The 23,385-nt window shown below is 36.2% G+C and overlaps 2 pseudogenes; one reads left to right on the top strand and one right to left on the bottom strand.

Moving 5' to 3' along the window:
* Positions 1 to 3,954, bottom strand: part of LOC102483260 (protein SDA1 homolog) — a 29,548-nt pseudogene extending 25,594 nt beyond the window's left edge.
* Positions 3,955 to 12,382: 8,428 nt separating this feature from the next.
* LOC102483674 (LON peptidase N-terminal domain and RING finger protein 3-like) overlaps positions 12,383 to 23,385 on the top strand; it is a 45,974-nt pseudogene continuing 34,971 nt past the window's right edge.

The raw sequence follows: 23,385 nt of genomic DNA on the forward strand, positions 1-23,385 counted from the left end.
GTCTCTCTGTCTCTCTCTGTCTCTCTGGCGAGCACCGGCGCCCTATAGCAAAAAACCTCTCTAAAAAAAAAAAAGAATTGTGACAACAAATTTCTGAAATTAAGAATATCATTGAAAATAAAATAAGACTCTAAAAGGATAAGCATACTTTGTTTTTTTGTTTGCTTTTTTATAATTTCAGAGAGTATGTGTGCTTTCCCAAGAGAGACAGAAGAGAGAGGGAGAGAGCACTCTCCATGGGACATGGCCATCCATGATTCCTTTCCTCCATTCTCTTAAGTGTCAGGATTTGGAGCATGCACACACCCACACGCTCATCATGTTTTTCAGGTCACTGGGGCTGAGATTTGAACAATAGTTGGCCATATGAGAACCTGTACCCTTAACCAGTAGGCCATGAGGCCAGCCCAATAAGTACAGTTTTAACATCCTGGAACACTGGAGTTATTATAGAAGGTATAGGAAGAGAGAAATTGAGGTAAACAGAAACATGTTTTTCACTTAGTTTCCAGTAGGCAAGTACAAACATGGGTAGTAGCTATAGGGGATGTATAATCAAGAGACAGTTTTGAAAATATAAGAAAGTACAGGATAATCTGAATGATCCAATAGAGACAGAAGACTTGATGATGCAGAAAAAAGAAAGGAAAATTATTAAAGCAATACCCTTAAATACCCAAAAGGGACATTAGCTCTGGAGTACAAGCGAGAGGTTGAACTTAAATGTTCATTGTGCAAAGACAACCCATCCATAGAATGGAAGAAGCAAGAAAATATTGGCATAGCATAAAGGCAGGTAGGTACTGTGGTGGCGGCCTGTGGAGGATTTTTATGTTTGTTCCCCACAATTTTTTTTGAGAGATTTTTGCTATAGATAAAAAAAGAAAGTTTTGGGGACCAGTAGTTAGTGTAATGGCTATGTCGCTGGACCCCCATGTAGGTGACTGCGGTTCCAGTCCACGACCCGGTGGTAAACTCATACTGGACGCATGTGTGTGCATGTCCAAGATCCTAAGAGGAGAATGGAGGAAAAGGGATTACGACATGGCCATCCTTCCTAGGGGGTGATTTCTTGCTCTCTGTCTCTCTGTCTCTCTCCGTCTTTCTGGCAAGCGCACATGCCCTATAGCAAACAAAGAAAAGGAAGTTCTCGAAATTTCAGGAAAAAAAGGAAGGCACAGAGGACAGCCTCCAAAATGTCTGCCCCTGACCTCTGCTTCCTTTCAAGCTTCCCCCCACAAAGCTTCTCCCTGAGAAGATAGCGACCCTGGTCAGAGCGTGTTTGCAGCTCTGTGAAAAACATCCAGTGAAACTTACCCAGGCTTCTACCTGTCAGACCTGTGATATAATTAATGTTTGTCTCATTAAATTGCTGCTTATTGGGGTAATTTGTTACGCGGTGATAGATAACAAATACAAAAGGTGTGAAATGATCATCCAGGCTAGTGTGAATAAAAATGGCTAAGGAAACAATGTGACTTCCAGCCGGACTCATATTAAGGGCTCTCTGCAGATTGATAGTGAAAAGTTTTAAGTGAAACTAAGTGAATGTGTGTGTTTATCCGCACACATGGAGAAATTAATTAAACGATGTATAGTGAGTATAATTATATGTTGCCTCAGCATTCATTTTTAAATGTAAGTTTAGCTTTCTCACACCAGAAGCATGGCTCAGTCAGGCCTGGTGGTTCCCAACTCTATGCCCTACCTGAACAGCTTCAACCAGTGCCAGAGATAAAAACAGGGGAATCTTCCCTGCCCAGCAGACTGGTCTCTACACTTTCCTAGCACTTCTTTTAAAGAGAACATTCAGACATGAGCCCCAAACTTAAAGTGACCACCCCTCAATCACAGAGTAATGTCCTGGAGCTCCTGTCTGCTTAAACTCACCAATTAAAACTACATGGATAGTAATAATTCCATGGACCTAAACAAGGCATTGGTCCTCAGGTCAGTCTCTCTCTCTCTCCTCCTTCCCCTCTCTCTCTCACCAACCTTAGCTTCCGTGTTAAAGGCATACCAGGTATACCATGTACCTTCTAGAGTCTGTAAGTACTAAAACTTTTAAACTTCCACTTATAGCAAAGTTTAAGCCCAAAATACTACAGTTAAGATTTCCTAGATGAGATCAATAAAGTGAGACAAGGGGAAAGAAGTGGAGGTGTTTATAATGATAAATCTTGGAATTCAGCTTGGACCGGGGATAATTCAGAATATGAGAAAAGAAAGAAAGAGAAAAGAAGGATATAAAGACAAATAGTTTGTAGTCCTGGTATGGCTAGAGAATGTTTGGATTCCAAGTTCTCAAGGAAGCAAACTGGAAAGATAGACTGTGTAGTCACAGACCAGAGCATCAGAGAGTGAGATTAGTTAGGGGTTGTGTTGTCAATGGAAGGTCTATAATATGATGATAAAAATCAGTGACTGCATCCTTCAAGACCATTCAAGTAGAGGGCATATGGGACCTAGAACCCAGCATAGACCAGATGAATATTAAAGTCACTAAGACATAACGGGAATTAGTTCTGAGAAAGAGTTGAGAATAAAAATCTTCAAAAGATTTGAGAGTGACCCAAATGTTCCTAGATAACTGCAACAATATTGGGTATGACTTTAGATGAAAAAACTGTATTTTCCTAGAAACTGGAAGAAATAGACCATCCAAAAGTTGCCATGAAGGATGTTGCTGAATATATTAGCAATTATTCAAAAACTGGAAGGTCATGTGAAAGAAAAATACCGAGTCATTTCCAAGTTGCCTATTTCCTCCGAGAAACCCTCCCCTGATGCATACGCTGGGGATAATTATCCTCAGTTAGAACCTAATTCTTTCCTCATCAGAAAATCAGGCACAATGATCACTGCCTATTGAGTTGTCTATGCCTCCTGATCAGACTCTGTGTCTCAGCCATGTCAATACCATGTCAGTTGCTTCTCAGTTATGTTCTCAGTACTAGCCAGTGCTTACTATATACTTGGTGACTCATAAATGTGGTTGAATCCAGAAAAAGAGAACTCATTATTTTTTTCCAAGCAGTTTTAAAGGCAAATACATATTATACCTGTGAACCATTTGAAAGCTATGCCAGGCACTATTCCAAGACCTCTCTCCACATAATGATTCATTTAGTCCCAATAATCCCCATAAAACCAGTATCACTACTGATCCCATTGTTCCAGATTAAAGAACAAGGAAGTGAAAATGCTTATCCAATCTCATGCAGTGAGGTACTGGGAGAGCCAGGATTCAAATCCAACAAGTCAGACTGGAATCATTTTACTTATTTGGTTATCAAGGTAAAAACACATGACCATGAAAAAGGCTTCTTTGACATGGTCCAACACACACCGTTTTGAGCCCATTAGAGAACAAAGCTTTTAAGAGCAGTAAAGAATGGAAACAAGATCATAGAAAGACTTCATTGATTTTGAAGTGTTTCAAATACCAATGATAAGGATTTATATAATTCAAACAGGCAAAATGATGCATGAAAAGTGAAACACTGAATAAAAATATCAACATTTCCAGTTTCATCAATCACTGAAAATAAGTCAGCAAGCTTGAATCAATCTTTGGCAATATTTCTAAAATTGATCGTTTAAACAAGGTACAGAGCATAAATGAACTGGACAAGCCTAATGATATTTGACTATCAGCGAACATAATTCTGAGATGGATGAGGTTAAGATGAAATAAAAACTGGTTCTGTCCATAATCAAATAAAAAGGCTATCAACCTAAAATAGTATTTATAGTAGATTATCTCAGCAAAATGAATGAAGCTTTTTAATATTATTTTTAAATATAACATTTTATTTATTCTTATAAACTACCACATAGGCCATTAAATAGAAATTCTGCATCTCATCATAAAGACAAAACACTTCATTTCTTTTTATGTCCTGTAAATAGCACATAAGCATCTCTTTCACTCACCCTCACATTGTCATCCATGACTTCATGGAGACTGCAGTTGTTTAATGAAAAAAGAGAATAGTTTGGATTATATTCACATCTTTCCCTTTACAGGTTTCCAAGAGAATATGAGAGACCAAGTTATTAGTGATTGTGGTGCCCTTAAGATGTGGCTGAATCCAGAAAAAGACAACTGATTAAACTGCATGGTATCTATACTACCTGTCAGTCCTTTATTTAAGATTATTTGAGGGAAATTGTATAAAGGAGGTAGTGTGAAAATGCTTAACATTACCAAAGGCATAAAAATATATACAAAGAAGAAAGTGGAAAGTATAGACTAGACTGCAACATCTTGGGTGTCTCATGTGGAAAATGTCTGGTTATGCCAATATCAAGCTGCTTTACTAAAATGACTAATTTAAGCATTTAAATTTATGCGTAAAGAACTGAGCCATCCTCAGTAGATTATAGAAGCAATGTCATATGCTCACAGTGTACTTTTAGAATTCTCTATTATTCAAGAAAAGCATGTTTTATTACTCAAAGAACACATGAATAATAGAGTGAAAATATTAAAAAGTAAAAATAAAATAACTTTAGAATACATTCATAAGATAAAAAAATCTATATTATCATATCTGGTGGTGGAAACATATTTTAACAATGATGTTAATAAGGTTAGAGTATTTCAACTTAGGTACAAACTATTTAAGTGTAGACACAGGTTAACATTTTCAATACTGAATATGTCCTTGAAAGGTTGTATTTCCCCAAGTGATCCCCTGGAATACTGCGGTGTATTCTTCAGCTATCTTAGTTTGACATACAACCATTCCCCTTTGTTATTTATATAATTTTTTAAATTATTTATATTGATTTATTTATTTATTATTTTTAAGCTTGCTTAGACACATATACTCACCAGAAAGAGATAGATAAAGAAAGTGTGAGGGGGAAAAAAAAAGAAAGTGTGAGTGAAAGTGAGAAAGCTTGCTTTGAAACATGTACTCACCAGAAAGAGATAGATAAAGAAAGCGTGAGGGGAAAAAAAAAAGAAAGTGTGAGTGAAAGTGAGAAAGCAAGCCACCAGGTCCATGATTCGAATTACACTTGGCCATGTGGAGAGTCTAGCACCTCTCCCTCTTCCACCACGCCACCTGCTGGTCCATAGTTCTCTTATTTTTCTGAAAATATATATAATATGACAATATGTGTGACAGAAGCAAGGCTTCTCGTACAAATGTATGTATATTTTATACATGTGTGTATATTTTACATATATGGTTATGTGTATGTATGTCAAATACCTATAATACAAGCTATATATATATATATAGAGAGAGAGAGAGAGACAGACAGAGAGAGAGAAAGAGATGATATAGATACAGAAAGATATAGATATAAGCTAAAACTAAAAATGTATATGTATACATATATATGGTTGTAACTGAAAACATAATTTAATTAAAAGCAAAGGATTAAATAAATACCTGAAAAATATTGCAGAATACATGCAAGAGGTAACAATACGTTTGAAGATATGTTACTGAAGATAAACACAGGAGACATTATGAAACTGAATCTGGCCTGAAAGTGAGAAGCATTTACTATTAGAACTATAATAAGATTTTGGAATAAGCCCATTTAGTGATTCAAAGCTTAAAACAGATCTTAGTGAAATATTTGAATGCACAGCTGCCTGGGCCCTTTGCCAGACCTACCAAATTAGAATCCCTAGAGTAGGGCTCAGAGAAGGAGGAGATGGACAGTTTTAGTTAAAGTCATTGATGGAGAGACCAGCAGGAGACATAGTGGTTAAGGCACTGAACTCCCACGCGCCGACTGCAGTTTGAGTCCCAGTGGCTTGAATCCTCATGCAGGGCGTGTTACATGCATGCTCAAAATCCCAATAAGAGACTGGAGGAGAGGGGATTGCAGTGTGGCAACTCCCTCAGGAAGTGATTTCTCACTTTCTGTCCCTCTGGTGACCAACACCCTACAGCAAAAATTACAAAAAAAAAAAAAAAAGTCCCTGATGAAACTGTTTCCTCAGCTTTCTCACTTTTATACCTAAGAAAGCTAATTCTCACTCCTAAGTATTGAAAAAACTATTTTGGAATAAAAGGTTAGAAATGTTTTCAATATTGCCTAAAAGAATATTGTAGTTTATTTGTTACTGTCCCCTCAGATCACCATAATGCTATATATTAATTATTTTCCCATTCAATTGAAAAAAAAAAAACTCACAACCTAGAAAGTTTCAAGCTAAGATGCAATATCTCCATTGTTACACAAATTCTATTAAAGGGAATATAGTGATGGATAGGAATGGAGTCTTGATGTGATCTGTTTTTCCTCCTGTGATAATGTGAGAAAGCAGGTTCTTCTTTGGCTTAGTATTATAATTACGTTTTTCTCACTGCAGATATTTTTCCCCAAGTTTTTAAAACACCGTGGACATATGTTTTTTTTCTTTAAAATTAAATTCTGGTGTCCTGAGCACAAGGACATCATCGATCTATTGCTTCTTTGTGTGTGTATGTATCGAAGTCACGCCAATGCATAATGGTTAAGGCCAATGGCTTTAGGTCAGACAAATCAGCCGTCACCTGCCAATTCATAAACTCAAGTGAGCACCATACCCTTGGCAGTGTTCCTCTGGTGGGAACTATTCATTCCTCCAAAGAACTTTAGTTTAATTACACACCCACATTTCACTGTTTGTTTCTCGACTGAATCATGGGCAAGATGACACCTATTGTGGAATGGCACCTACTTTGTCCTATGTGACTTTTCAAAGCTAAGTGGCCCCATTTTTCTCCCAGCACTGCCTACATTAACAAGTGACTTACAGCCCTTCACCTCACCCTCATGTCTGATGATGACTCTAAAATATACGATAAAGTGAAAGAAATTACTCATAGTATCCTTTTAGATTTGAGTCATTCCAAATTGGTCTTCGAATAATGCTCCTGAAAAGTATTATCTTTTCATACCATTTCCTCTATTTTGTGCTAGTGGAAAAATAATGAGAGTTTGTCGAAAGGGTGTTCAGGCATTTAGATGACCAAGGCTAATTGTGTTTGTTTCTTAGGTTGGTGGTCTTAGAAATATATTCCTAAAATAAACTATAGCTCTCATGCCTGGACACTGAAATCTTTGAAGAATAAGTGTAACTATGGTTTGATAATCTAGTGATAATTTTTGTAGCAATATCATTTCCTGCAAAATATGCTGTTGAACTGTATCAATGTTAATCTCAATGGTAATTTACTCAAGTCTGCATCATAGCTTACTACACTCTTTTTCTATTATATCAAAAGAGAACTTAGCAATCAAAATTCTTTTGGTAAAGAACTAAATCATGTGGTGCACATTACTCATTTTGTACAACTCAGAAGTGAAACTTCCAACTAGAGGCATGGTATAATTAGATATATGCTATATTATTAATCAGAAGCCTATTCTACTTTCTTTATGAACAAAATGCCATTCTATTTATCGATAACTGTTATTTACAATCTTTTTAAAAAATAATATAGGTTGTTTACTTGCTTGTTAGCTAGCTTTGTTTATGCAAAGAGCAAAACTTAGGATAAAGCCAGGAGAGCTTAGGTTTCATTCTGAAATCATCACTGCATGTGATTGTACTAGCAATAAGATTTGCATCTGTATTTGCAATTGGGTCTGTTCATTATTTACCCTGTATAGGCTATTCAGAGTTGTGGTGTTTCAGCAGTCCTTTTGTATTTCAAAAATCTTTTTGAGCTGTTTTGCCATGTTTGTGAATCATGGCAATCGTGTTAGCATAATAGTACAGCAAAGCAATAACAATTTAGCAAAAAAGTAAGGCAATATATGTGATGTGAAGATATATTAGCCAATTGCAACCCAGTTAACATAATATTATCTCATAGAAAAAGGCTAGTGTGGTCCAGCTCAGTGGCATGGTTGGTACTATACCAGACTGCAGCGCTAGAAGCCACATAGCTGACCATGGATTCGGATCCCCAGCCTGGCTGACCTGAAACACTGGACGGATGGTTCCATGCCTAAGATCCTCATGAGCTGGGCAAAGGGAAAGGGGCTGATGAAACCCTATTGTTTCCAGTGCATGCAGGTGCCGTCTCTATCGTGAATAAATAAATAAACTTTTAAAAAGAGAGAGAAAAAGGACCAGCCTCACAGCCTAGTGGTTAAGGAAGCCAGATTCCACATTTCTGACAGTGCTTTGAATCCTAGACCTGGCAGCTTGAAAGACATGCCAGGTGTGTGTGTCTAGGCATGCACCAAATCCCAACAGGATAGAGAAAGGGAGAAGGGATTGCGATATGACCATGGTCCCTAGAGGATGCTTTTATCTCTTCTCCAGTCTCTCTGTCTCTGGAGAATACACATGCTCTCCGGCAATTAATTTTAAAACACAGAAAATTAAAGAAGAAAAAATTGATTAATGCTTACCCACTGTTTAAAAATAATTAAAAACTTCAAGAAGTTCTGTGAAAATCAATTAGTTTTGTATTTCAAATTTTGAAATGTATATTTGAATGTTTTATCTTTCTTTCTAATCAGATTATTACATCAGAATTTCCCAAACATTGCCAAGCACCTAGTACACATTAAGAAACATAACTCTAATTTATACTTGAAAGTCTTTTGGCAGTTTTCATCCTGAAACTGAATTTTTAATAGTCATGTTTTTCCATGGCTAGCTGAGAAATGTGCAATTGGGTCTTTTAGTTTAATTATTTTACAGACCTTTACGTTTGTTTTTTTAATGCACGTGAAGAACTCCACATCATCAAGTACCATTCTTTCTAATGTTTTATAAATGTCATGCACTTTATGCAGTAATAATTTTTTCTTTGACAGTTAATGTAAATTTATAGAAGCATTTATACTTATTGCCCTGGGTTATTAGTTAGGTTGAATCCAAATGTTTCAAATATAATGTAGTATTTTCTATACCTTTTTTTTTTTCTTAATTTGCCAGAAGGTGTGTATGCTTGCTGGAGAGAGACAGAAGAGTAAGGGAAAGTGAGAAAGCCCTTTACTGGGGATGGCCAAGCTGCAATTCCTTCTCTTCCATTTCTCCCTTCTTTGGGAATTTATTTATTTATTTATTTTTGAGAGGTTTTCGCTATAGGGCACGTGCGCTCGCCAGAAAGACAGACAGAGACAGAGAGACAGAAAGCGAGAAATCACCCCCCAGGGGAGACGGCCACACCACAATCCCTTCTCCTCCATTCTCCTCTCTGGATCTTGGACACGCACACACACGCACCTGGCGTGACTTTAAGCCACTGGGTCCGAGACTCGAACCACAGTCGACTACATGGGAGTTCAGTGACATAGCCATTACGCTAACTGCTGGTTCCCCCACCTTTGGGAATTTTGAGTATGCATGCACACACTCCCAGCCTGTTTTTCAAGTTACCAGATCCAGAAATTGAACTGTGTAGTCAGCCATGTGGAATCCAGCAGCATTAACCACCATGCCACCAGCTGTCTCTATATTCTAAATCTATAAACGGAAAAGTGCAATCCAGTATTCCTCTGAAGCCACTCCCCAAAATAATTCAAAGACATATCTCTGTACAAAAGATATTTTGATAATTGTTATATATTGTCAACTCTTCAGTATTCTTCAAAAACCTCACAAGATACTATAAAAGTAAATGCCTTATTAAGACAAGTCCTTCTTCAATTCTGAAGAAAATATTCACTTCTTCCCAGGTGCAGAAGTATTTACTCTGTGGACACTGAGGCATCTTTGAGCAGACATCTCAAAGTTCACATTGCCTTTCCCCAGCATCCTCCCTAAAGAGCTGTCTGATCAGACAAGTAGGAAAAGATCCTAGGGTGACAGCAAATCAAAAGCATCAAAGATATGAGGAAAAAAATGAATATTGACATTTCGACATATTTTTACTGAAATTGTTACCTTGAGGAAATCAGAAACCAGACTTCCTTACACATAGTTTACAGTTCAGTAATTTTTTATGGGATGAAATGCGGATGAAACAGTTTTTTTCTCTTGATAACACACTTAGGGCCTCCAGGGCTCAATTCAGCCCTATACCCTTCTTAGCATCATTACTACCCAGACATTTTCTCACAAGATTCTAAAGGGTAAATACAAAGGAAATAAAATACTGTGTAAAAGGACATATTATTCTATTTCTTCACGAGAGGTTGTTTGTGTGGTCTTTGATTCAGAGACAATTTTTTTTTCCCTACTGAAGTTTGGTGTTTCAATAGTTGAAAGAAAACCCTGGAAACCAGCCTTTCTTTAGTGCCAGAAAAATAAATCTGAACTGTGAATTTCAGGAATGAGACTTACAAAACTCAATACCCTGTATCATTCCTGGGTCCTGCCTAATGATAACTTGAGAGGCTATTCATGAGACCATGATGAAAATACATTTGAAATTCTTTTAATTTTTTAGTGGTTTCATTCTTTCTTAAAGTAAATGTAATATTTTAAGATGAGAAAACCACTTGGAAACAAGCTTCAAGAATGAACATGGTATTATTCGGAGTATAAACAAAAGTGGATATGCCTACAATGCAATTAAGATGAATTTTCTGGGCCAACTGTAGCGTGGTGGTTAAGGCAGCTGGACCCCACATCGCAGACTACGTGGTTGAAGTCTCAATGGCTTGAAAACACGTTTGGAGTACATGCATGCCGAAAATTCCAAAAGGAGGGAGAAATGACAAAGAGATTACAGCATGACCATTCTTGTGTGTTTGGTGGTGGTGGTGGCGGGGGTACTTCCTCACCACCCAACTCCCTCTGGTGAGGATGCACATGCCATCTGATAAAACTTAAAAAAGAGAGAGAGAGACAATTTTCTTAGGTAGCACACAATCTGACTCAAAAGACAATTTTTAAACAGAATTTAATACAGCAAGGTGATAGACAGATGATGATAAATAGAAACATTTCTCAACACTACCAGCATCACTGAAAGAGAAATATTGCCTCAAAATAAAATTTTTCTGGGCATGTTTACTTTTCACAAACCAGTATTACTATGTGCAATCAGAGATTGTTTATCCATTTTTCATTGTTAAGTACACGGTAGTTTTTAACACATGCAATGGGAGGGAAATCTGGTTCCTTTTATATTTTTATGTAAACCCAAATGTCCTGGCACATACCTACAAAAATATTGTTATTTCTCACACAAAACCATGTACTAAATGGTTCACAGTTCACTAAGACATGAGAATACAATGAAGTCTACTCTAATTGCTATTTTTAGGACATTTTTACCAAAAAAATTATTGTACTTAGAAAAAACACAAAGCAACAAAATCATTATCTATTTCCATAGTACTAGTCAAAAGAGTAGCTATTACTCCCTAGTTTTTAAAATAATTCAAATAATAACGTATTAGCTGAAAAACCAGAGAATAGTGAAAGTTTAATTGTCTTCATTTCCTATGAATCTCTAAAGCAACTTAGTTGGACTGTCTATTCCACAGCTTAGGGACTTAAAATAATATTAATTGACCTAGAAATGTGTTTAAATGGTGAGTTAGCGTGTCCTCGGGCTAACTGCATAATTGCTGTAAGTGAAATAAATAAGTATAAAGTAAAATGTGACAACCTTAGAAAATAAAACACTAAGGGAAAACGAGTTTCAACAACTAGTAATTTATTTTTCAACCCCAAGTGACTTCATTTGAGGCAGTTTATGCCCTAGAAAATTCTATCCCTATGAGATGAAAATAAACCCGTGCGATGGTTATTCGGGCCTTTTAAAATACAGAAGGTAGCAATGTTAACACACAGGTCAGGAAGGATTAATGACTAGGCTTTGGTTCTGAACACAGGCCTGCATAATAACAAGGCAAAAATTAAACTTTTAAAGTGTATGCATTTGAATTTTTGTATCTTCACCTTCCCAACCTCAGCTCAAGGAAGGAAAATATTATGGGCGGCGTTAGTTGAGATGAATCATTCATTAGTAAGCACTGTCCTCCCAGACTTCTATGTCGGGCGCTGCTGGCATCACCTTTTCTCAGCACTTCTGAAGGGAATCTGTCCAGCGGCCTGTTTGGTATTCAGAACAGAAAAGCCTTTGAAGAACTTTATGTACTCCCCAAAGGCCGTTTTTCATCCTCAATCCAAAGGACCTAAACTTTCTGGTAGACATTTACTTTTATCTTTTCTGTCTACTGTGGGCTACTGTAATTACCACAAGTGTACAGGGCCAGAGAAAAAGTCGTCTTTTGTTTGTTTCTCCTGTATTTATTTACTTCCATTTCAACCTTCTGCCCAACTGGGCATTTCTTTTTCCTTTGACTGACACTCATTCTCTTGTGTTCTCTCATTTTCCCCTCTCTCTTCCCCTAGATTGCCTACACAGTTTTTACATACTGATTAACAGCATGTCAATCTAAAAATCAGTCTGGTGATTGCAGAAGGAACAAGATTATTGCAAAAGCGGAAATGAAGAAAGAGATGTCTATTTTTTTCCACCAGCTGAAAGACCCAATAGAGACCAACTTCCTATCAACAAGCACCACAATTTCTTTACTTAAGGAAGAGATCAAATTAAGTTCATCCATTTGTTCAGCTTTGGGTGGATGTGTGGATGTCTACAAGAGGATAGAGGTCAGATACAAACTCTAATCAGCCAGAGCATTAAACAATCTTTCCAGGGGTTGCTTTTTACTCACAAGGCTCAACAAATATTGCAATTTATTTTGTAAATAACACAACCCTGCTTTTAGACAGCCTCGTTCCGCAATGAAGGAGAAAATTAATCTTCTCTGAGAATTGGTATACACTGTGGCCATAAGAATAAGGAGGAAGCCCGCAGCCACAATCACAGTTCAGAAACTGAAATGCATTTCCTGTCCCTCTGCAAGGAAGAAGAGAGAGTGAAGGACAAGCATGTCAATAAAAGCTCATTAGCAATGATAAACCATGCAGGGTCCCTGAGAAGGACTGCACTCATTTACAATTTAAGTCTCTTAATGAGAATTTAATTTACTTTCTAATTTTGTCACATATTTGGTCACAGTTCTATTCCCCTTGAAGAATATCCAATATGATTTTTTTAAGAATATAAATTAAACTACAAAGAGAATTCAAAGGTTATCTTTCATGTTCATCAGGAAACTACAAAGAAAAAAGTCATTTTCCTAGGCCAGACTCTTAGGAGAGTTCAAGTACAGCATGCTTGCATTATCGGCAATAATGCAGGTATGAGAAAAGTCAGCTTTCTGGAGTCCAGAGAATCTTGGGTTCTTTCTGGGCAATGAAAGGGATCTGTGTGTCCAATAAGGAAATGAAGGTGCAATTATGGGAACCAGCAGATGATGTAATGATTGTGTTGTTGGACTCCCACTAGTAGACAGCAGTTCAAGTCCCAGACCCAGTGGCTTAAAACTCATTTTGGATGTGTGCATGTGTGCCTAAAATTCTGAGAAGATAATGGAGAAGATGGGAATGGGGTGTGGCCATGACCCCTTAGGGGTGATTTCTCACTTTTTGTCTCTCTGGTGAATGCAAACACCCTTATAGCAAAAATCTGTTAAAAAAAAAAGGATGCAATTATGTGAGGGGGGGTCTTCAAAAAGGTCATGGAAAATTAATATTATGAAAAAACTATGCATGAGTCACAAAATTTTTTGCACACACATACACAAATTGTGATTGCTCTTGTCATTTTCTCTACCCCACTGCTTCTTTCTCACTTTTACTCTTTCTCTTTGTGAAGTTTCATTCTCACTCTTCAAGTACTGGCTGACCTGCCCAAGGAAATACTTGAACACTATTTCCTTAATTTAATTACCTCGCTATTGGTGCCAATAGGTGGCATGGTGTTTCAGGGTACTGGAATCCCACATGGCTAAGCACAGTTTGAGTACTGGAACTGGAAGATTGTTTTCTCACTTTCTCTCTCTCTCTCTCTCTCTCTCTCTCTGTCCCTCTCTGGTCAAATTTAAATAAATAAAGTAAAATAAAATAATTATTTTTAAAAATTACCTATTTGATGAAATTTCTTCACACTATATAACAGATTTCTCTTCCTGACCAATATTTCCCAATTATAATTTATCAAAATACCCATGCTTAGAATATTATATAATTGTGTATCATTGTCTTGGTAAAACTAAAATGCATTAAATGATGAAGAGTCAATTAATGAGTTTTTAATAATCTATGAGGTAAATTTTTGTGTTTTTTTTTTTTTTTAATAAGGATATGCCTTGCAAAGAAAGAGAGTAGGTCAAAACGGAGACTGAGAAAAGGACAGATTTGATGAGTTCCCCCAACATGGGACCAATGTCACACTCTACCCTAGAAAGCCATTCACAAATTTTTAGTACCACAAGTGGCAGTAGCTTTGACCTCTTCACCTGAAAAACTAATCACTGATCTTCTGAGAGTCTTGTCACAGTCTACAATTCACCTTTAAAGCAAAAATGTTTTATTAACAAACAACAGGGAGAATAGTGTTATGCTTATAAATAGTTGTCTTTTGTAGAAAATAGATTTCCTTACATTAAGTGAAAAATTAGGTTGTTGGAAAAGTCATGACACTTGTTTGCAAAGAAAAACAGAAAAAAATACGTCATGACTTTTCTGACAACCTAATAATAGAAGACTAGATAGTGCAGTGCTTAAGATTGTAGATTTCAATGGATTTAATTAGAGCTCTAATATTTATTTAGCAGGAAACCTTGGGCAAATTATTTCATCTTTTTCAGCCTCAGTTTTGGTATCTATAAATTGAGGTTAAAAGCCACGAGGTGGTGCAGCAATAATGCCACTGGGCCCACAAGAGAAAGTTCTGGGTTCATGTCCTGGGACCAACTTCTACATGCCAGGACATTTTCTGTGACCTGGGCTGGCTGAGACTGAGGATGGATCATGGCATGAAGACCCTTTTGGGTGTGCCTGTTGCCCTCTCTCTCTCCAAATAAAATAACTTTTTTAAAAATGAAGATAATGGGACCAGCAGTTGGCATAATGCCTGTGTCGCTGAACTCCCACGTAGTCCACTGTGGTTCGAGTCCCAGACTCAGTGGCTTAAACTCATGCTGGGTAAATGTGTGTGCGTGTCCAAGATCCTGAGAGGAGAATTGAGGAGAAGGGATTGCAGCGTGGCCATCCCCCCCAGATGGTGATTTCTCACTTTCTGTCTTTCTGTCTTTCTCTGTCTTTCAGGCAAGCGCACGTACCCTATAGCAAAAAACTCTCAAAAAAAAAAAAAAATGAAGATAATGATCTAGCTATCTTATAGGACTCACATTAAGGTTAAATAAAATATCAAGTAAAGCAGTTACCACATCTACATCATCTAGTTAAGGCTGAAGTAATTCTATTTATAAATAAGTATTTTTTTAAAAAATCAAATGATAACATATTAATTAGTTAAGCATTCAAAAAATTATTTAATGAACCTATTTATGTCCATCTTTGATATATTTGGGGTCATGTTAGTTTCGGAATCTACAGAAAAAGTTTAAGCAGTACCTTAACTCTTTCAGAAAACAACTTTTTTTTTTTTTTGGAGAGGTTTTTGCCATAGGGCACATGCACTCAGCAGAAAAACAGAGACAGAGAGACAGAAAGTGAGAAATCACACCCCATGGGGGATGGCCACGCTGCAGTCCCTTTTCCTCCATTCTCCTCTCAGGATCTTGGGCACGCACGCACACTCTCCCTGCATGAGTTTAAGCCACCAGGTCCGGAACTCGAACCATGGTCAACTACCTGGGAGTCCAGTGACATAGCCATTACACTAACTGCTGATCCCAACAACTTTTTGTGATTGAGACAGATCATTTGCTATAAAAGAATGAGAAAAATTTAGTCCAGTATTTGGAGAATGACATCAAAGATCTTTAATGATTTGAAATGTAAAATATTTGAACTGCTAATGGGTTGTACAATAGTTAAACTAATGAAGTTCAGTAAAGAAAGCAACAAAGGAATCCTTTTTCTAATCAACAAGAGTTGATTACTTTTCAGATGGAATTAGTGATGTATGCAGTGGAAGTGCTCATTTGTTTTCATTTTAAATGTTATTATAAATTGAAAATTGATAGTTATTGGGATCAGCAGTTAACGTAATGGCTATGTCGCTGGACTCCCATGTAGTCAACTGCGGTTCGCGTCCCGGACCTGGTGGTTTATAACTCTCGCCGGGCGCGTGTGTGTGCATGCCCAAGATCCCAAGAGAAGAATGGAGGAGAAGGGATGGCAGTGTGCCCATCCCCTCGGGGGGTGATTTCTTGCTTTTTGTCTGTCTGTCTCTCTCTGTCTTTCTGGCGAGTGCATGCACCCTATAGCAAAAACCTCTCAAAAGAAAAAAGAAAATCTATAGTTATAACCATTTATTGGGTACAAAGTGATATTATTATTTATAAATACAATGTAGAATAATTAAATTAAGCTAATTAACATATTCTTTACTCATTTTTTGTGATGAGAACATTTGAAATGTACTCATTAATTTTAAAATGTTTTAAATACACTATTAATTGGCCCAGCAACAGTGGTGTGGGTGGTAGGTTATCAGTCCGTCAGACTGGAGCCATATATGAAGGTCAACCTGTACACTGCAGGTGCATTCACACACATGTGGTCCCTGCTATGTGGCATGCATGATCCTGACTGGAAGACTGAGGGAAGATTGCCATGTGACAAATACATGCTGAGGGTCTCTGTACTCCCTTTCCTCTCTCTCATGACAGACAGAATTTCTTTAAAAAAAAAAAAAAACCAACATTATCACTATAATATATTCTCCACACTGTAAAATAGATTTAAGAAAAAAAAAAAAAAAAAACTACTGCTCTTGTCTAAAATTTGTACCATCGTTTCTCCTTTCTGGCAACCCTTAGCCTCTGTAAGCACTATTCTAATCTCCACATCTATGCCTTCAATTGTTTGTTTCCACATAAGAGTGAGAATATGCAGTAGTTTTTCCACTCCTGGTTTCTTTTACTTAATATAATGTTCTCCAGTACACACATTGTGGCAAATGACAGAATGTTCTGTTTTTACAAGGCTGAATAGTCTTCTGTCTTTATATATACCTCTTTCCTTTGTTTATTCATCTGTCAATGAACATATAGGTTGAGTCCATAACTTGATTCTTGTGAATAGTTTCACAATAAACATAGGAGTGTGGACATACCATCAAAAAACTGATTTTAAATCTCTTGGGTAAATGCCTAGAAGTGGAATAACCAGATCATATCATAATTTTATCTTTAGTATTTTGAGGGAGCTCCATACAAGTTTCCATAATGGCTGTACTAGTTTACATTCCCTCCAATAACGTGAGAGAATTCGCTTTTGCTACATCTTTGCCAACACTTATCTTTCTTTTTTTTTTTTTTTAATAAAAGCCATTCTAACAGGTGTGAGGTGATATCTCTTTGTGGCTTTTCTTTGCATTTCTCTGATGATTAGCATATCCCTGTTGGCCATTTATATGTATTCTTCTGAGAAAAGTCTTCTCAAGTTCCTTGCCCATTTTTTAATTGCCAGAGGGTATGTGCACTTGCCAGAGAAAGATGAGAGTAAGGAGAAAAAAATTCCCCAATGGGATGTGGTCACATTGCAATCCCTTCTCCTCAGTATCTGCCTATTTTCAGGATTTGGGACATAACACATGTTAAGCACTATCTTCAAATCATTAGGGTCGAATTCAAACTCTGAATTTGGCCATGGGAGATCCAACTTCTTTAACCGCAAGATCATGGAGAAGCTTGCTTGCCATTTTTCTAATTGACTCCTTTTGTTTTCTTGCTATGGAGTTGTTTGAGTGCCTTATATATATTTGAATATCATCCACTTATGGGATATATGACTTGCAATTGTTTAATTCCACTCTGCAGGTTGTCTGTCTTTTCACACTATTACTTGTTTTCTTTGATAGCTAGAAGCTTTCTAATTTGATGTAATCCCATTAGTCAATTTTTTCCTTCATTGCCTGTTTTAGGAGTCAAATAAAAAAATAAAAATAAATTTTAAAAAAATGCCCAAATGAATATTGTGTAGTTTTCTCCAATTTTTTACTAATTTTTTAATGGTTTCTTAAGTTAAGGTTTTAGCCAACTTTGAATTGATTTTTGTATGTGATGTCAGATAAAGCTTCAATTTCATTCTTCTACATGTGAATATTCAGTTTTTTTCCATTGCAGATTCCTTATTCCATTGTATATTCTTGGCACCTTTGACAAAAAACTGAACTGTATATGCATGGGTTCATGTCTGGGACGTTTATTCTGTTCCTTTGTTTGACATATCAGTTTTTATGCCAGTGCCATTCTGTTTTAATGACTATAGCTTTGTAGTGTAATTGGAAAACACACAGTGTTATGCCCTTAAACTGTAGTATTCCTCTGATTTTTGGAAGAGTTTAGAAGAAATAATATTAGATCTTTAAATGTTGCATGGATTTCAGCGGTAAAGTCATCAGGGTCTAGGTTGTGTTTGTTTCTAGGGGAGACTTTTTATAATTGAATCAGTATCCTTGCTCATTAATAGTCTTTAGATGTTCTATTTTTCATGATTCTGTCTTGATAGGTTGAATGTGTTTAGGAATTCATCCATTTCTTCTGGGTCACTAAATTTTTCATTATATTAATTTTTTGTTTTTTTGAGAAGTTTTACTATAGGGCACGTGTGCTCACCAGACAGACAGAGAAGCAGAAAGCGAGAAATCACCCCCCCAGGGAGGATGGCCACGCCACAATCCCTTCTCCTCCTTTCTCCTCTCAGGATCTTGGGCACACACGCACACGCACTTGGTATGAGTTTTAAGCTACTGGGTCCAGGACACGAACCGTGGTCGACTACATGAGAGTCCAGTGACATAGCCATTGCGCTAACTGCTGATCCTTCACCATATTAATTATTCATAGTAGTTTTTTATGATCCTTTACATTTCTGTAGGATCAGTTATAATATCTCTTTTCATTTTGATTTTGTCTTCTCTTTCTCTCTTACTCACTCGCTCTTTGCCTAAGCTAAGTATTTTTCAATTTTGTTTATTTTTTTAAAACTCAATTCCTAGTTTTATTGATCATTTGTAATTTTTTTAGTGTTTATTTTTCTATTCTGTTCTTTTTTTTTTTTTCCTTCCTTCTGCTACCTCTGGGCTTAGTTCTGTTTTATTTATTTATTTTCTAATTATTTGAAGAGCAATGCTAAGTTGTTGCTTGAGATCGTTGTTCTTTTTACATAGCATTTATTTTTGTAAATTTTCATCTTAGAACTGCTTTTGCTGCATCCCACAAGTTTTAGTGCTTGTGTTTCTAATTTTGTGTGTCTCGAAATAATTTTTTTAAGTTCCCTTTCTATTTTTTCATTGACATATTGGTTTTCCTGGAGCATGTTGTTTAGTTTCCCTATATTTAAGAATTTTTTGTAATTACTCCCATTGATTTCTAGCTTCATATTTTTGTGGTTAGACAGCTACTTCTTATAATTTTAAACTTCTTAAATTGGCAAGGACATATTTTGTGCCCTAACATGTGATCCGTCCTGGGGTATATTCTGTGCTTAGTTTAGGAGAATGTGCATTCTCTTGGTATTGAACTAAATACTCTATTTATGTGTACTAGGTCCATTTGTGCTAAAATGCTATTCAAATATGATGTTTTCTAGTTTCTTAATTTTTTTTCTGTATGGTATGTTCATTACTGAAAGTAGGATATTGAAGTCTCATACTATTTTTGTATTATAATCTATATCTTCCTTCAGAATTTTTACTGTCTGTTTTATATATTTATATTGGCAGTATAAATATATTTATATGCTATAACAATGTTCCTTTTTCAGGTGCATTTATATTATAATTGTCATATCTTCTTGCTGAATTGACCCCTTTATAACAATATGATGTCCTGTTTTAAATCTTTTTATAGTTTTTGGATTCATGTCTACCTCATCTGATGCAGCTACTCCTGCTACCTTTTGGTTTCCACCTGTGTGGAATCCTTTTTCCATAATTTCACTTTCAGTCTATGTATGTTCTTAAAAGTGAGGTGAGTCTTTGCAGCAGAGAGACACTGTTATCTATTCAGTTACTGTGTCTTTTTAATTGGAGAACTAAGTTAATTTATATTGAAGATTACTAATAGGTAAGGATGTACTCTTGATACTTCCATTTTGTTCATTTTTTTTTTTATCATTTTATACTTAATTTGTTTCTTTCTCTCATACTGCCTTTTTTGTGGTTTGATGGTTTTCTTTGATGGTATACTTTGATTTTTTTCTATTTTTGTTTTGTGCTTCTAGTAAAGAGTTTTGCTTTGGGTTATCAGGAGCCTTACATAGGATGTCTAGCCTTACATAGGACATCTATTAGCCTATTTCAAGATGATAGATGGCATCCTCCACTTGTGCTGTCCTCACACCAGCCTTTATGTTTTTAGTGTCAGAATTTACATCATGTTCCTCTAGTTTGTGGGGCTGCAAGTTCAATATTCTGTGGAGGAGTGGAGCTTGAGATTTCTCATTATGCCATCCTTGTTGACATCACCTCTAAATGTGCTATAGTTATTTCAGTTAAACATTGTGTCATTAAATGTGCTCAATATGTCATAGCAATCTAAATCTTGCAAAAATCATGAGAATTGTATCTAACCTAATAAATGCACAGCCTGAAGGGAACAAACATCTGCAGATGAATTTTCCACAATGGAGTAGGATGGGAAAAGAAAATGTGAGTCACTGAGAATATTTATATCTTTTTCACTTTGTTCATACATCCAGTGATGTCCATCTTTAATTTTTAAACGTCAATGTTAAAAGTGTTAAGTAGCCCTATGTAAATTAAAGTTATAACTATTGAAAATAATTTTCAGATGCCATACCCCTGCAAAATTTTTAAATAAGAAATTTGGGCCAGCTAGTAGCATGGTAATTAAAGTAACTGGATCTCATATGGATGACTGTGTGGTTCAAGTCCTGGACCTGGTGGCTTAAGAAACATGACGAGCATGTGAATATGTGTGCCCAAAATCCCTAAAGGAGAGAAAAATGGAGGAAAAGGAATTGTAGCATGCTTATGCCCATGGAGAATTATTTCTCACTTTTGCTCCTTATCTGTCTGGTGAGTGCACATGCCCCTATAGAAAAATTTAAAAGTAATAAAGATAAAAGAAATTTAAACTAAATATTTGTCACAATAAAGCAAAAGATTAATTTCCACAATAAGCAAACACCTCTTGTAAATGATTTAGAAAATACTAAAAGAAAAATAAATAATAATAATATGGGCAAAAAAAAATGGATAAACAATTTATACAGAGGAAATGTAGATGGCTTGAAGACATAAACTTATGAGCAAGAATTTTGAAGTTATCAAATGAACAATACTGGTGAGGACCAGTACTGATCAGTATACAGAGAAAAAGTTACTTCCATAGATCTAATTATATAAGGTTAAGTCTTCCTAGGAAGAACATTTCATGAAATCTAGTGAAAATGAAATATACATAGAGTTTGTTACTTTTTTCCGACCAATGACTGTACTTTCTAAGTATTCTAAGTAGTAGCTTTTTTCTCCATTGGTTCCTCATCCAATATTCATCATAAATTGAATTTCCATAGAAAATGAAGTCTTACCCATATTCTGTCTTTTAGAGAAATCAAAATTTAACAGTTTATTTAAACAAAGGGTGGGCAATTCAAATCTGGCATTCTCTCAGAAAATGGTTTCCGAGGGACGCTAGGTAGCCACACGGTCATGGGTTATATAAGTCTGTGGAACGGTCAAGTGACTGTTGCAAGAAAGGAAAAGTGATGTACAAAAATGAAAGTGAGGAAGCAAGGTAGAGAAATCAGTGGACTGTTTACAGCTGGGTGGAAGGCCACATGAACAGCCTAAAAGGTGGACTTTCTGTGTTTGACTGAAGTGTGTCTAGTGTGATTGGCTGTAACTTAGTAACCAGCTCAGGAAAACAGCCTAACAGATGTATGTACCATTTTGGCTTATCCATAGGAATCCAAGTATGGGAGTACAATGCCATTTTAGGCCAAAATAGTTTCGTTTAAAACTACATATACAGATGCACATTCCACTGCTAATATCATGTTTCTTATTTCTCCCTCCTCTTTAACTCTTAATTTCTTCAGTTTTAACATTTCTATTGTCATTCCTTTGATTTCCCTTCTTGTTTGCCATTTATTTCTCTTTTTGTGTTTCACTGAGACAGGCAACACTCAAAGTTTAGTGCAAGAAATTATCACTGGACCAGCAGGTGATGTAGTGATTAAGGTGCTGGACTCCCACATAATCGAATTATTGGTATGGGACTCCACAGTTTGAGCCCCAAACCCAGTGGCTTGAAATTCATGCTAGTGCATGTGGTTGTGTGCTCAAATTTCCAAGAGGAGAACGCGGGAGAAAGGATTGCAGTGTGGTCATCCCTGCAAAGGCTGATTTCTTACACTCTGTCTCTCTGTCTCTCCAGCAAGCGTATGTGCCCTACAGCACAAATCTCTCCAAGAAAAAAAGAAAGAAAGAAAGAAAGAGAGAGAAAGAAAGAGAAGAAGAGAAAAGAAAAGAAAAGAAAGAAAAAGAAAAGAAAAGAAAGAAAAGAAAAAGAAAAAGAAAAAAAAATCACTGATGACTACTATGACCTGAAGGCAGTTTTAGCATACAGCATTTAGATTTTCTATGCCTCTTGTTTCTCATTTCCTAAAAGTTGTCACAATGACACTGACCTCGAGACCTCTCCAAGCAGGCTCTGAAACTCATTATCGCTCATAAGACAGAACTATTATTTTTTCCAAAGACACAAATATTTCCCATGATTCTGAATTCTGACATAGCATTTTCCTGTATTTAGAAGAGTTTTTCTTTGTTCTGCTAAGAAACAAATTCAAAATATATGATTTAACTATGAGACACAGTTTTCCCAAAACAAAACAAAACAAACAAAAAAAATGAATCTAAAGAGATAGAGTCTTCTATCCAAGAATGTCAGGGGAAATTATTCTAGAAAACAATTTTGTAAAGTGTAGAGTGTCAGGCCTAGAACTCAATTATATCTGCTCTTTCTGATAATGCTGCTTAAAAGTGTGGTGATGTTATGATTGAGAGAAAGAGAGTGAGGAATTATACTAAATATTGAGTAAGCAAACTTGCAGGTTTATAAGGGCTTTATTTTGAATGATAAGAGGTAAGATGTTGGGGAGGTCTAGGAGTGCAGTTGGTGGCCTAGCCTTATTGGACTTGCCATGTATGGAGTGTCCTCTTATGTTCAGGTTGCAAGATAACTCTCTCTGACGTATACCAATTAGCCTTTGCGTTGCTGGATTCTTAGCTACTGGAAAATTACATGGGCCATACAATAATTATTGCCTGACTTTGTGATTCTTCTTTTTTTAAGAATTATTTTATTTTAACTAATTTATTTATTTATTTATTTATTTTAATTTTACAAGAGAGGTAAAGAGTGAGAGAGAGCGGT

Source organism: Tupaia chinensis, unplaced genomic scaffold (genome assembly GCF_000334495.1).
Source record: "Tupaia chinensis unplaced genomic scaffold, TupChi_1.0 Scaffold000393_1, whole genome shotgun sequence".
In the NCBI taxonomy this organism is placed as follows: Eukaryota; Metazoa; Chordata; class Mammalia; order Scandentia; family Tupaiidae; genus Tupaia; species Tupaia belangeri.